The 14,528-nt window shown below is 38.1% G+C and overlaps 1 protein-coding gene across 6 annotated transcripts in view; it reads left to right on the plus strand.

Moving 5' to 3' along the window:
- Positions 1-14,528, plus strand: part of sash1a (SAM and SH3 domain containing 1a) — a 179,519-nt gene that overhangs the window by 96,442 nt on the left and 68,549 nt on the right. Inside the window, exon 1 of one of the 6 annotated variants that reach the window (XM_032586066.1) lies at positions 8,358-8,639. The exons of the other annotated variants lie outside the window; for them this stretch is intronic. The gene's annotated coding sequence lies outside the window, so the exon portion shown is untranslated. Of the gene's footprint in view, positions 1-8,357; positions 8,640-14,528 lie in introns of those variants that run through there. 6 annotated transcript variants of the gene reach the window in all.

Consider the following 14,528-nt stretch of genomic DNA (forward strand, 5'->3'; position numbering starts at 1 on the left):
AGGAGGCACATAAAACACAGTTAAACCTTCTGCTATTATCAGTATTACCGACAAGGGTGGTTCTCACACATTTCATATGCTCAGAACACAAACAGTTGATGGAAAAGTGGAATTTATTCTAAACCACTGGGACCTGCCACAAAATATCTTTTGTTTCATACTGTAGCTTTAGGTTTCACACTTTGAATTTAGGTTTAGGTCTTTTTGTTTATGAAAAAATAGCATAAAAGTAGCGTTTTTTTGTGTGCTTGGAAAAAAATTGCAAACAAATACAATGGCATTTTTTCTTTATCAGTAAACAAAACAATCACTGGAACATGTTTTATTGTAAATTCCTTTAAAACTGTAATACCTTAAATATAATTGCAATCTTTCAATAGTACTTGACAATTCACCTGCAGTGCATTTGAAAAACTTTTGATTTACAGCAACTTACTTGAGTTGTATCTTTACTTCTGTTCTTCATATGCAATGATAGCATTAAGGAAGCAGCTAAATGCTTTCTTATTGCTGGTATACATAATCAGAGGCAATGGCTTGATGTCAACCTCAAATAAAGCTGCAGCTATAGTTATATTGTATTTTTGCATTTACATATAAAACTCATACACTCACATGTTTTAATTCATATTTGCTCTGAATGAGAAAAACCTAATCCTGAAGTCACAATTTAAAATGATACAAAGAATCATGAGTTATTGGTATATAGTTTAGAATTTTTTACTTACCTTTAATATATAATTTTAACATTGTAGGTTTTCTATATTTTGTTTCCTTGCATCTGGTCTTTTGTATTATGCTCTCTTGCTTTTTCTGTTCTTCATTGGGTGTTGTTCAACCAGAGTATTTGCTTGAAAACATGTATAATTTTTTATTTTATTTTTATTTTTTTATCATTTTAATTCAATTAAAATTTCTGCATTTATTAATGAATTAGCTCTGGTAGAGCAGGACATTTGGCAGATTCAGCCTCAAGGCAATCTTGAATAGAGACAGCTGTAGAGAGGTTGATCTCTCTTTATGCACTTTTAATTACACTTGGCTGGCTGGACTACAATCCCCAGAGAGCCGAGGTGAAGCGGTCGTCAAGAGATGGTGAAGGATGGGAAAAAGTGAGGGGTGAGAGGTTGTAAAGGCTCCTCTGAGGGTAATCCAGCATTTCATTCACCGACAGACGGTTGTTGATCATCCTGCAGAATCTGGAGGGACGTGTAGTGGAAATCAGTTGATGAATCAGGGTGTCTAACTCTTAAAAACTACTTTAGTGTGCTTTTTGCTGTCTTGTCTTGGATTCTTGGTCCTATTTTTTGCGATCAGTTTAGAAAGAAGACGGTTATGATGAGACAGAATGCAGGATAAAACTCTAGCTGTGATCACAGCCAATAATGTCATCACATTAACCCTCAAACTGCTCACTCTTGTGGACAATTTGACACTCAATTCCACATGGATTCACAGTTTTGTCATATATAATTTACACAACCCACTATCAGAAATTTGCCTCGGGAGGCTTTGCAGTCTTTCCCAACTGTCCAACCCTTTCTCACACACAGTTACTTTCTCAATTTCATTGGCAGGTTCCAATAGTTCAGAGAGCACTAAACAGCTAGAACCAAGGGAATGAAGCGCCCCCACACTGTGAGACCTTTTATGTATCACAGGCCCTTCAGTCACATGATTCTCACCTCCCAGAACAGTATTTTACTCCAAAATGAATGGTATAACCTCCGGGCGATGTCAAGGTGAAGGAAACGTGTCACTGGCTCCCTGGCGAGCCTTTCATAGCCTCGGCGCTCTCCAGTTAATGACTCGAGTGAGGAGGGTGCGTTACCTCAGGCTCGGTCAGATGAGCCCAGACAAGCGGCTCAGACTGTAATCACAGGCAATCATCAGCTCTCTGGTTGGATTTCTGCTACTCTGGACTGAAAAGCATATTCCCAGAACTATGATTTTGGGCTCTGAGGTGGAGTGAAACAAAAGGGAAAGGAAGTTGGGAACAGATAACGACAGTGACTTATGACAAGATAGACTGGGGAGAGATTAGTGGTGCTCAATATTTGCTTGGCAGTCTAGTCACCAATTATTTACAAACTAACGCTAATACATAACATGTTGCCGTGGCTTGTGCAAATTTTGGTGAAAAATTTGCACAAATCTTACTGCTTAATTCAGGGTTTTTCTGTTTCTGCCACACACACGTCAACTACCCCTGACACAGATCAGAATAAACACTTTTAAAATTATTTAAGTCTTATGCTTCAGATTGATGTATGTTAATAGGAATACAATACTGTTTTATGTCAAAGGCGTCATTTATGTTACAGAAGGGAACATTTGTCTACATATGGATAACAGCGATCTCTTTATACAGTTTTAGCCTTTGGGCTTTTGCTTGTTTACTTATACTTTTATCTTTTCTGTTCTTTGTTGCCTCCTTAGTGCTACCTTCATGTTCAGAGCTTTACATTCACATTGAAACAAAATTTCACCCCTTTTGAATGACAAAAAAGCTACCGACTTTGTCATTCAAAAGACCTGAGTGCATTATTAAAAGACTAATGTTTTTTAAATTACCCCCCAAACAAAAAGTACTTTGTGACACAAAAGCAACCTAAAAGGATCAGCTTGAGGGAGAATATACTGTTAGTGGCATTACTTGTGGCTAGATGTCGAGAGAATGGTCCAGCTGCAAAGCCTCATCTTTTTTTCAGCGGATCTCATTCTTTGTGTGAATACCTCTGGACGCAGTGAAAATGGGTCTGCAGAATTTTCTTCCAACTGCCCATTTCTCACGGCGACCACAAGTGGGATGTCTCTCAGACAGTTTAGTCATCTTTCTTCCCTAGAAACCACCAGAAAGAGTCATGCTTCCCAATTATCTACCACAGCACCATATCTTCTACTTCTGCACAGTTCTGATCAAATAAAACATTCAAGTAATGACCCATTGTTAGCTATTAATTAATTCCTGCAGTTCAGTTTAAGTGTTTAAATATTTCAACTAGACCAAAGTGATAAAAGCTGGAGTGAATGTTATCAATCTGAAAGAACTGACATGACACTCGTACCCAGAAGCAACTTGACCTTCTGGTTCCACTACAGCCCTCCAATTTGTATGGGAACAAAAAAAGTTCAGAGCAGTTTCACATGCTGGACCCAGGTTTCGTGACTCCTTGACCCCCCGAGGCTAAATGTAATGGAAGTTCTATGTTTTCCAGCTCGCCTGTCTCTCTTCATCAACACACACAGTGACCCATACACAGCCTGCAGCGCTGACACTAATGCGGAATACAGAATGGTTGCTCATTTAATTTTACAGCCAAGCTTGCTGGTGCCACTCAAACAGAGCATGTCCCCACAACCAGCAGCCTGATTTAGTGACTTGATAAGCAAAGAAGAAACAACCCCCTCTTGCCTCGCTTTTTGTTGCTACATCCATGTCAGCTCTGTCTTTCCAGCTTTTGTACTTATATATGTCTTGTAATGGGATTGTGTGTGAGAGCAGCGTCTTGGACTGTTTCTCTAAACCTCGGCTCTTTGTGCTCTGTGGCTCCGTCTGTTTGTCTGCTTTCTGCTGCGGTCTTTCATCACGTTCACTCCCTGCTTTGGCTTGACTTGGTGTAGTATCTCTCCTCATGTCTGTCTTCACATGACTGTAGTAAACTAGATCTTTACTGCCCCCTTGTGGCAGATGCTTCAACCTCTTCAGTCATTGAAATCAAGTCTAAAATCACACAGTGAAACATAATACATAAAAATCTTACAATGTTTTTCTTGCACATTTTGCTCGTGAGTGTGTTTGTAAAGGTTGCTAGCTCATTAATGGCAGTCTATATTAGTGGATCAGGTCATTTAAGTTGATGATCCCTGTGCTGATTATTCTCTAGTTTTGTGCACCGACGCTTGTTTTGCATTTGCATATAAATTGCTTTATATGCAGATGCATATAAAGCACTTAGCAGCAAAGCAATGTGGCGTTGCTGCTAAATTCTTTGCCAGTGGTGTAAAATTCATGAATTCTTTTGAATTTGACCAAACATTGTTGGGCTGTCAAAAAAATATAAATAAATAATTGACTTTGATGCATTGAAAAACAAAAAAATCCTGCAGGTGTATAAGTACACCAGGATATGGCTCAAGAATGTGTAATCCTTCTTGATTATGTTAGATTATGACAGTAGGTCTGTCATAATCTAACACTTCCTCTGTCTGCATTGTCTGTCTTGCCTTGCATGTTAGAGAGGGTCTGTTTCACTGAATTCTCATTGTAAGAATCAATATACAGCTATCTATTTGGTCATTTCATAAAGTCTTTTGGGAAAATGATATGTCCATACTTTGCAGCTCTCACAGATGCTGCCAAATACTGTCATCTAGTCCTGGTGTATAATAAGACCTACAGCAAGCAGTCATCTTCTCATTTAATTTGTTTCTGCCTTGATTGTTTGCCTCAGGAGGGACAAGATTGGTTCAAAAAGTAATTGAATGGCCTATTTAATTTCTTCTAATTGATTTTGAGTCATTTGATACGCGTTTTGTTTTTTATCTTGTATCAGGGTGCATGAAATTTGGTGTCATCGAGGAATCTCTTTATTTTATTTGTGGTGACTACAAGACTCAGATTAAGGGAGTTTTTTTCTCTCATAGGTGAGCAAAAAGTAGTAAAAAAAAAAAATCTAAAAAATGTGTTTGAGTTATATGCCAACAGAAAGAGATTTCTATCCTCAAAGAGCACGTAAACGTCTGGTGATGTGGTCTGAAGTAAAAGGTACATGGCTGTCTGGATGTGTAAGGAAGTAAATAATAGATTATGAACAGATTATGGACACCTGCAGTTAAGCACAAGTATGCCCATTTTCATCCTGGGCATAAATTTTATAACTATCCTTAGCTTTTATTTACTTGTATAAATAAAAATTGGGGTGATAAGCGCTTCTTTTTTTCTTTTTTTGTGGGTAATTAGTTTGTTTTCAGTTAATTACATTTCAATTTTCAACCATTTACAGTTGCATCTGAAATTATTCATACCCCTTGCAGTTTCAGGGTAAGGTAATCTTTTAATTTTTTTTCAACAGGTTTCTTTTGCAAGGAAGTGAAACTATTATTTTTGTAGTGACCAGTCAGATAGTTCAACATTTCATCTGTTTTGTGCAATGCACACATGTCACATATCAACGATGATGGTGGCAGCCACATAATACAGGATAGATTTTCTGCCAGCAAATTAATCTAGCATCATAATGCTGGAACCACCATCCTTCATTTTTGGCACAGTTTTTTGAATTTGAAAGCCTCGCCACCTTGTTCTTCAGACCAGATAGCTGAGTCTTTGTGATTCTGGCTGTACTGTAAAAATAGATTTTGCTTCTCCATGTGGACAGTTGAAAATCCCTCTCTATTCATGACTGTATAATAAGGACAAGACTTTTTCAACTTATGTACCACCACCCTTTGTGGAAAAAGAATAGTTCAAAGTAATCATCAAAATCTCCAGGATTAAAATGATATTGATGCCCCTGATTGACTGTGTGTACTGTTCTCCTAAATCAACTGTAGGCCTGTAACTCCATAAATGAAAAGTCATCCTATGAAAGCTGAAAATCTACATTATACTTTCATAATGGACTTTTTTTTTGTTGTTGTTTTTTGCTTATTATGGAAGATGATAACCCATTACATCAAACAAAACGACTTTCCTGTGTGTCTGCTAATATGTTGATCTGCATGCATTCAAAGGCGGCTCTGTTACAGCAGAATGCAGGAGCTCTTTGATATTCCATCACCTGCTGATACCGAATATTAAAGATGCCTAAAATGCACATTCTCACTGTGTTTCGCATACTCATGGCAGTCATTTTCATAATGAGCACCCTTTGTGCTAGTGTGCTTGGATCAATAAGAAAAATCCTTTTTCACATAGCTTTATATGTTTGTGTTGGGATGTTGGATTTGAAAGCTGGAACACAGTGGTGTGCAGAACACAACTCACTGATCTTACTTTATGGCTCAAAATAAAAAAATTGGACACATTCGTCGACATACTTGACTTCATACACAGGAAATGTGCTTTCCAACCACTTCAACCACGATAGCTGACCACATTTTGTCAGATGGGAAGTATGTGTATACACTGTAAAGAAAACTGTCTGTTTATGTAATTTGGTCACAGAGCAGATCCTAGAGATTCACTTTCAGCCTGTTTTTCCTGTAATTCCTTCTCTGTGCATGTTTACTTCAGCCTCTTTCAGTACGCTTCCTTCTCTAAATGTTGTGACGGCAGGTCTAAACAGGATGCAGGTCTGCTGCAATGGGACTTTACAGAAGTTGTTACATGGGTCAGTCTAAGTGTCACTGGAGTGAAAGCATCCTATGTATGGTGCAGCAATATATTGCCATGAAAAAGGATTAAAATTGCAGATTTTGTCACCTTATAACCACAAAGGTTAATGTAGCTAATTGGGATCTTGTTATAGACAACATAAACACACTATACTTGATTTGATTTGCAAATTTTTCATATACAAAATGGAAAATTGATCTGAGCATTTACTCTGCATTAAACCCCACTGAATCAATAACCCATATAACCGCTTTTTGCTGATGGTCTTTTGGGGAGTGCCTCTACCAGCTTATATGGGTTATCTTTATGCTGAAAACTTTGCACATTCTTTTTTGCAATGTAGCACAAGCTTAGTCAGATTGAATAGACTGCTTTGTGATCCTAAACTTCAAAGTTTTGACACAGATTTTCTCTTGGATTTTGTTCAGAGTCATGACTGGGCCATTCAGTCACATCCTCTGCAGTTCTGGCTGTATGCTTATTTGTCATCCTCCTGGGAGGTGAACTTCAGCTCGTCTTTTGCAGTCCATAATAGGTTTTCCTCCAGGATTCTCCTGTATTTAGATCAAACTATCTTATTTCACAAATAGCAGATTTGTGGCGTATGTGATTAGCCATTGTTGGTTACCAAAGTCCTCTTTTGCTGCTTCTTTGATTAATGCTATTCTTGCCCAGCCTGTAATTTTAGATGGGTGGCCATGTGTTTGTAGGTTTCTCCAACAGCGATCTGTCAAATCTCTAAAGCTTGGGATATTTTTCTATGACCTAGAACAATATCTGTAGTTGTGGTTCTCCACAACTACAGAGCTTCTGTATTTGTACAAAGTTTTGTTTAGGGGTATAAGATGAAACCAAACAACCAGACAAATAAAAACAAGCTTCAGGTGTTTTTGCAAAGTGTTCCCATGACAACCCAGAGATGCTATGGTCTGTTCACAGAGAGGGGGATTAATGACCACCCTGTGACGAGAAATGAAACATTTAACCAGAACTTCTGGTTCCTGTGATGTTCAGGATGTCTGGTCCATCTTGCTGCGTTCCAATCCATCGCTGTGTCGTACAAACACTTCTTCTGGTCTGTCTTGAACTGGGACATACATATATATAAGAATCTTATATGGATTCTTAAATATAAGAATCTATATAAGAATCAACTATTTTGTGTATTTATATAGTCTGTTTAATGATTGTTTCTTCATGTTATTTGGTTCTGTCATCAAATCTTTTGGTTAAATGTACCCTGGAGGGTGGACTTTAAATGATGGGAAGTACATTGGTACCCATCCAAGCCCATGTCTCTCCTCCCTTTCTCTTCTATTCCTTCTCTGTTCTCCCACTTCTTCCTCTCCTGTGATCTCTGGGAGTCCTCAGGAGGCACAGCGTTCCAGAATAAGCCGATTTCCTCCCAATTTTTCCGTGTTCTTCTTTGGACTTCTTCTTTTCTTAAATTAACATTGGAATAAAAAAAAAAAACCCAAAACCTTTCTGCTGAGTGACTCATTCAAATAATTGTTACTTTTAGCTGTATCAGGTTTTCTGACTCTCTCTCGTTCTCTCTCACTGCTTTTCTACTTCTATCCCTCTGTGGTGTAGTATTTGGGTCACGTTTGAATTGAAGACTTTAAGTAAAAAGGATGACATCAGAGAAGGGCGTAAAAGAGAAGGAACTACAATCTGAGTTGTCTTTTAATTTTTTGCTTTCTGTGACTACATGCAAGGCCAGTGACATACAAGAAACAATCCTGTGATAACTTTTACTTCTTATTTGTTCTTAGGTGTGTCCTAGCACAACCCTTCATTGCTACCCCAGATAAAGAGAACATATCAAGGACTTTGTTCACTATTCATAATTCAATAACAGATATAACAAAGAGATGCTGTGTGTGTGAGCAGGAAAAAAAAACAGAAGAATTGAGCTTGTAAAGAAAAGGGGAGGGAACAAACAGAGGAAGGCCAGGCCAACTTGAAACAGACATGAAATCTGAGACTTCTCAAGACAGATTTGGAAAGAAGGCCTGAAGACGTGGAGAAAGGAGTACAAGAACCCTCCTTTGGTTTTAGGCTGAGTGTGACTCTCCCATCGCTCTCTCTCATATTTCCCTCCTCTTCGGAGCGTCCCATGTGAGCGGCGGCCTCGATGACTGGACCGCTGTGTGTCTCCACTCTGCTTACGCTTTGCTGAACTCTGGCAGATATGCATTGTTCTTCACTGGGCTCGACTTGTTGCTCCTGTTTCTCAGCAGTTAGTCTGTGCTAACTCTACAGACTGACTGGGGAAGACTTTTGGTAGATTTTCACGGTGAGTACTGACATTTAAAATGTTGGGGTCCTCTGTTGAGAATAAGTATTTGCCTCAATAATTTGGTTTTCTCTGCCAGAGGAGAATGGGTTGCAGCAATCAAGCTGTTTGACTTTTGAGCAACAAAGTTAATGTGGCGGATTGTTAAAGGGACATGGAGAAATTCTTGTTTGGATTGGTGTGTTTCTGTACTGAGCTTTTTTTCCCCAAACATTGTACATGACTGAATAGCCTCTGTTTTGCTGACTCATTCGATTAATTTAATTCACATGGTTCCAGGATCAATGGGTGTGTTTAGTTTGCCTGTTTGTCATAGTGTAGAAATTCCCCTTCATTGCTTATGTGTAATTCCACATCTTGGCCTTTATGTAGGTGTAATTAACTTATTAGTCATGTACATGTGAAGAAATGTTCTGTTACATCAGCCAGATTCATATAACTTTTACATATTTTAATCAGTTACAGCTTAAAATCTCTGAGTAAAAGGTCAGGTTAGTATATATGTAACCTGTGCCTGCCATCAGTTTCTAACAACTTTGTGTTGAGGTTTAAACATGATTAAGACTGATCAGTGGTCCTTGTCCTGGGGAAGACTGTCATTATTTATTTGTGACTTGAAGTATTTTGAAACAGTTTAATCTATAATTTTTGTCAGCAAAAGTAGAAGCCTTATTACAGCCAGCCCCTCAGCAGTGTGCAGCAAAGGTGGGAGAGAAGCAAATATTACTGTTTTCTCAACAGTCTGAGAAAAACTGTAGAACAGTTTGTGCTTTCTGTGGTATCTCAGAAAGAGTTGAGCAACAATACAGTGGAATATTCCTTTAATTTTGAAACGGTAACATTTTAAAACCTTGACACACCTTGATTCAGGTAGCCAATCCATGCCTACTTCACAATTATGTACCATTTTAGTTTTTCACACCATCATCACCATTGTGGTTTTTTTGTGTAACAGCGTAGAATGTCTTTTTTTTAAGTTTAGGAAAAGTGCAGTAGCCTTTTTTCAGAAAGCTTACTGGCATTGAGAAGCAAAGGTGATAAAGGAGCATCTGCATTCTTTTTTGCCCAGTATAATCAGTAAAACTTCTGACAACTGATATTTGCTAAGAATTTTAAAAGTTTAATTTAAGGAGTGGTATGATGGAAAATTGTAATAATTTTGAAGATGTATCTTTAAAAGCTTAGCTCTCCCTGATGCCTATCCATATTTCACATTTATGCACTACTTTGCGTTGGTTGATCACATAAAATAGCAACAAAAAGAAAAAAAACAAACAAACAAACAAAAAAAACAAATTATGAAACTGGCAGCTGTAACTTTTGCAAGGAAGTGCACAATCAGTCCTTGTTGTCCAGAGGGACTCCATTGTTCAGTGCACATAATTGTTTTTGTCTATGTGTGTAAAAGCCTCGTCCAGAGAGTCTTAGACAATGAAGTCTGTCTTCAAAGGGATGTAGATTTCTGTCTTTGTCCCTCTCTCCCTCTCCTTTTCCTGTCTAATTCCCTTTGCCTTCACATCTGGATCTCCCCACCAGCTGACAAGAAACAAGAGAGAGCGGATGGAGGGAGGTGTGAATGTGAGGGGACTCACAGAGAAGAGAGAAGGAATGAAATTGGAGGAAAGGGAGTTTTCTTAGGTCAAAGTACCCCTGGTAGACTTCCCTTTGTGCAGGAAGAGCTGACGTACAATGCCATTGTGATTACCCGATTTGGAAGAGGAAACACAAAATGTTGTAATCACACACATGCGAGAAACACCCTTTATGATGCATGCACTTATGTGAACATGTTAATTGCTCTAAAAGTGTGTGGAGATCATTTCATACGCAAGCCACATGCAAGTGAAGTCAAAACCAAACCAGACATCTGATGTCTGTCATTTTTGTAAAAAAAAAAAATAAAAGTGCTGTTGCTTCAGTGACAGCTTTGGCAGAACGAGGCCTTAGCTGCCAACACAAGTTCAGATCCCTTTCTGTCTTTGAGATCTGTTACTTTGAAACTGCATTAAACCATAATGAAAAGCTCTACCTAAAAGAAGCTCAGTTTGACTGGATGGGATTTATCAGATTTTCTTTTCTTCCTCTGATGCAAGAAACTGTCCATGCCAACTGTGCTGCAGTTTGTGCCAGTACTGGGCAGGCTCTTGTGTGGCTGTTTGTTCACACCATGGCAGGGCCCAATGCCATGGCAACAGGTGTGCACAAACATGCACAATATTAAACCATAGGTGAGCTTCTTTGAATGTGTAGTTATAGTTTGGAGGTTCTCTGCAGCTCAGCCGATGTTCTGACTTTGCGTGCTTGTTATGACTGAGACAGTGATGAAGCACAAACATCAATTCTTCCGCAGCCTCCTAAGAAGGGTTTGACTGTGCAGCTTTTACCGTATGTGCATCTGTGATTCAGCCATGTCTCTCTGTCTGTGCAGCTGGTCTGTGTCTGCCTGTAACGCTGCTTTTCAGTTTATGTCTGGCTGTCGCTAACCGTGCATCTCTGGGTGATGAAAAAGTTAGAAGGAATGACGCTATGATGCAGGTGGCATGTGTGCAATGAGTGCCAAGCCAACACGCCTTACACCACATCACTGCCTCAGAAGCGACAGCCAATGAGGCACAACAGGCAATGCACTGTACAGTAGTGTACTGTTTGCGTGCCAGCCAACAATTCAGAGCAGGGAACAGTGTGATTTGTTTGGCTCAGTGAGAACACAGGATTGTTTTGGTCATGGTGATAGCATTCTTTCAGTGTCAGTGTAAGTCCATTGTGCAATGCAAGAATGTCTCAGTGATGAAACAAGAGCAAGACAACACTACATAAAGATTTTTGTGACCACAACAATAAACACTGTATTGATAATTACAAAGAGCATGTAGCTATAGACATTTTACATGTAGCCGTACAGAATTAGGTTTACTTCATAGATTTAGGCCCTTGTGGTAAAACGATGAACAAAAACATTCCCTGCCAAACCCACCAAAACTGCTTGGCAGAGCAAGGAGAGAAATTACTGGAGAGACAGCCAGAAGGCTTCTGGTAACTCTTGAGGAGTTGCAGAAACCCATAACTCGGATAGTAGAATCCTATGACAGGACTACTCTTTATTATGCACTCTATAACTTTACAAAAAAGTAACACAAAGAAAGCCATTGCTGAAAGAAAGTTAAAGAATTGGTATTTTGGTCAAATGAGACCAAGCTTGGTATAAAACTAACTTGTTGCATAATTCTGAACACATCTTCCATGAAAAATGCATGGAAGTGTGGAATGTTTATATTTAGCAGGGACATCTAACTTTCTAAAACTTTTAAAGATGTAAATAGATCTAAATAAGTGGCAATAATAAAAGACAGCATTTTAGAGGCTGTAAGAGCATAGGTTCATGATCACAAACATGAATTCGGGGTTACATTAGTCACTCATGGCAAAGACTTAAGTAAGATTGTGAATATGTGACAACATTGGGAATTGGCTGTGTAGACAGTCTTTCCAAATGGACTAAGCTTGAGTTGCACAGTAAATAAAGATTAGGCATAAGAAATTTCTATCACAACTGGTAGAGACATGCCTCCATACCTCAAGTGAATTGAGGCTGTGATTTTAGCCAAAAGTGATTCTACAATGTTGACTCAAAGGGGCTGAGTAAAAAGTTATCTTGCGGGGTTTTTTGTATTTATTTGTAAAAGAAAAAAAAATTAAAAACAATCTTTGATTTGTATCCCATTTCACAATTGTAGTTTTTTTTTTATTTTTACTTTTTACACAACATTCTAACAAAATACTTTGAGGTTTATAGTTGTAAGGTGACGCAATGTTTAAAAGGTCTGTAAATATTTTTCAAGTCGCTGTGCTATATAACATCTTGATGTGCAATTGCATTTATGTGCCCTCATTCCTAAAATAGATTTTCTTGATCCCACTCCTTTTCTGATGTTGCTAAAGCGGCCTCTTTTATTTCGGAAAATAGGAGTTGTCTGAGCTGCACTTAAAACATCTTGGTCGCTCATTTGTTTTATCTACCACCTACTCATTTTCATGGTTCCGCTTTGATCCTGCCGCAATTTCTCAGATTCATCTCGATTTTATTGTGAAAGTCACCTTTGTCAGTCTATGGTGCCTGGGAATATGTCTTGGAATGAGATGAAATTCTTTAGAACTCAAAGAACCCTACATGTTTGCATTTACTTTGATATGGATACATTGTGTTTCTTATGTCAAGCATGTATTTACTTTTATAATAAGGATTATTAACAAGAAGAAACGAAGCTGATTATATCCATTGCTTTACACATTAATTAATAGGTGTATTAATTAAAAGTTTCAATTATATGGCTAAAGGTGGTACATTTGGACTAACTCAAATACAGTGTCATGCACACCTATATTTTTTTTCCAGAGGGTTGAACATTAAGCCAAATTTCTTTTCAAGACTACATCCATCTTCATTTCCAAATCTGTCTAGTGTTGCAAGCTCTGGCTACATTGTGTAACTCTCTGTGGTTCTGCCGCTACTGCGAAGCCTGCATTTTAAACCTGATTAGCTGTAATGTTGTAAAAGTTACGGAGCCTGGAATATTTCTGGAGTTTTGAGCATGTCACAGGTTTCACGACACATTGAGAGGAGCGGATTACAGCCATTATGCATTGTAGGCAGCTCTGTGCACAGACACAAAGAGCTCTGATTACCGCTGGCACTCTTGCCTCACTTCCCAGGATTCAGTGCATCGACTGGCACAGTAAGGAGGTGGCGGCGGCTTTAACACAGATGTTGGCAACATAACGCAAGCCTAGCCACACACTGAATTAAAACATGTTCACGGTTGCCATGTTTTATTTGTGCAACAGCAGATGGCTTTTTCTGTATCATTCATGGTAAACCGTTTGAAAAACTATTATTTTAGACAGTAGCATTACTCTACAAAAGTTTCAAATCACCACTAATATCTTAATAAATTCCATAACAGGAGCCAGACTTTTTTGTGGTCTTTGAAAGTTGTCTTGATGAAAGCCTTTTGAAGGTTCTGTTTTTCTTTAACTTTTGGCTGCTTTTTGCTAATTTCTGTCCTTGTACCCAGCCGTGACAGCATGCTTTGTATTGTTACTTTTAAAAGTAAATGGTGAAATTTATAAAAATGAAGAACTGGATGAGGAGGGTCAGAGCAGAAATTAAATGTTTCACACCAGATCAGCAGCATCTAAAAGATATGCCTGCACAGGACCTGAGAGATTTGCTATCTTTATTGACCGTCTAACTCATGTATGCCAATTGTCAAATTGTTTTGTATTTGACATTTAACCTGAGAACATAAAACTGTCTTTATGAGAAGTGTCAACATTGCTAAGTAGAAAATTATTATTATTTTTTTTTTTCGCAAGGCATTGAATGTAGGAACTTTCTTGTTTCATTTATAAGTTAGATTTGTGGATGTCCAATTCTCACTATCCCCAATACTGATGAGTCATTTAAGAATAGATCTTTGTTGATATACTTAGCACATGTTTAAAAATTAATAAATGTACAGTATGTATTTAATCCTGGAAGCTTTAAAGGGAATGCATATTCAGCACGCTTTAGTGTGTCTTTTCAGTTTAATTGCAAATATATCATTATCATAACATCAGTTTGTCCAAAATCCATATCGCAAAGGATATCTTGGAGTGTAATAATTGTTGGCAAATATATTCCAAGTGTTAACTTGCATTTTTCATTCTAATGTCAAATTTAGCCAGTTGGACAGAGTCTATGGCAGCAGATGTTCACACTGGACACAAATGACATTCCCCAAACAGAGTGTTGGAGACGCAGATGAGAAAAAGATGAAAATTGATATTCCAGGACAATATCATTATCACTTTATTTACCAGTTACAACATTGCTACATTTTATATTAT

This window comes from Xiphophorus hellerii, chromosome 15 (assembly GCF_003331165.1).
Source record: "Xiphophorus hellerii strain 12219 chromosome 15, Xiphophorus_hellerii-4.1, whole genome shotgun sequence".
Taxonomy (NCBI): Eukaryota; Metazoa; Chordata; class Actinopteri; order Cyprinodontiformes; family Poeciliidae; genus Xiphophorus; species Xiphophorus hellerii.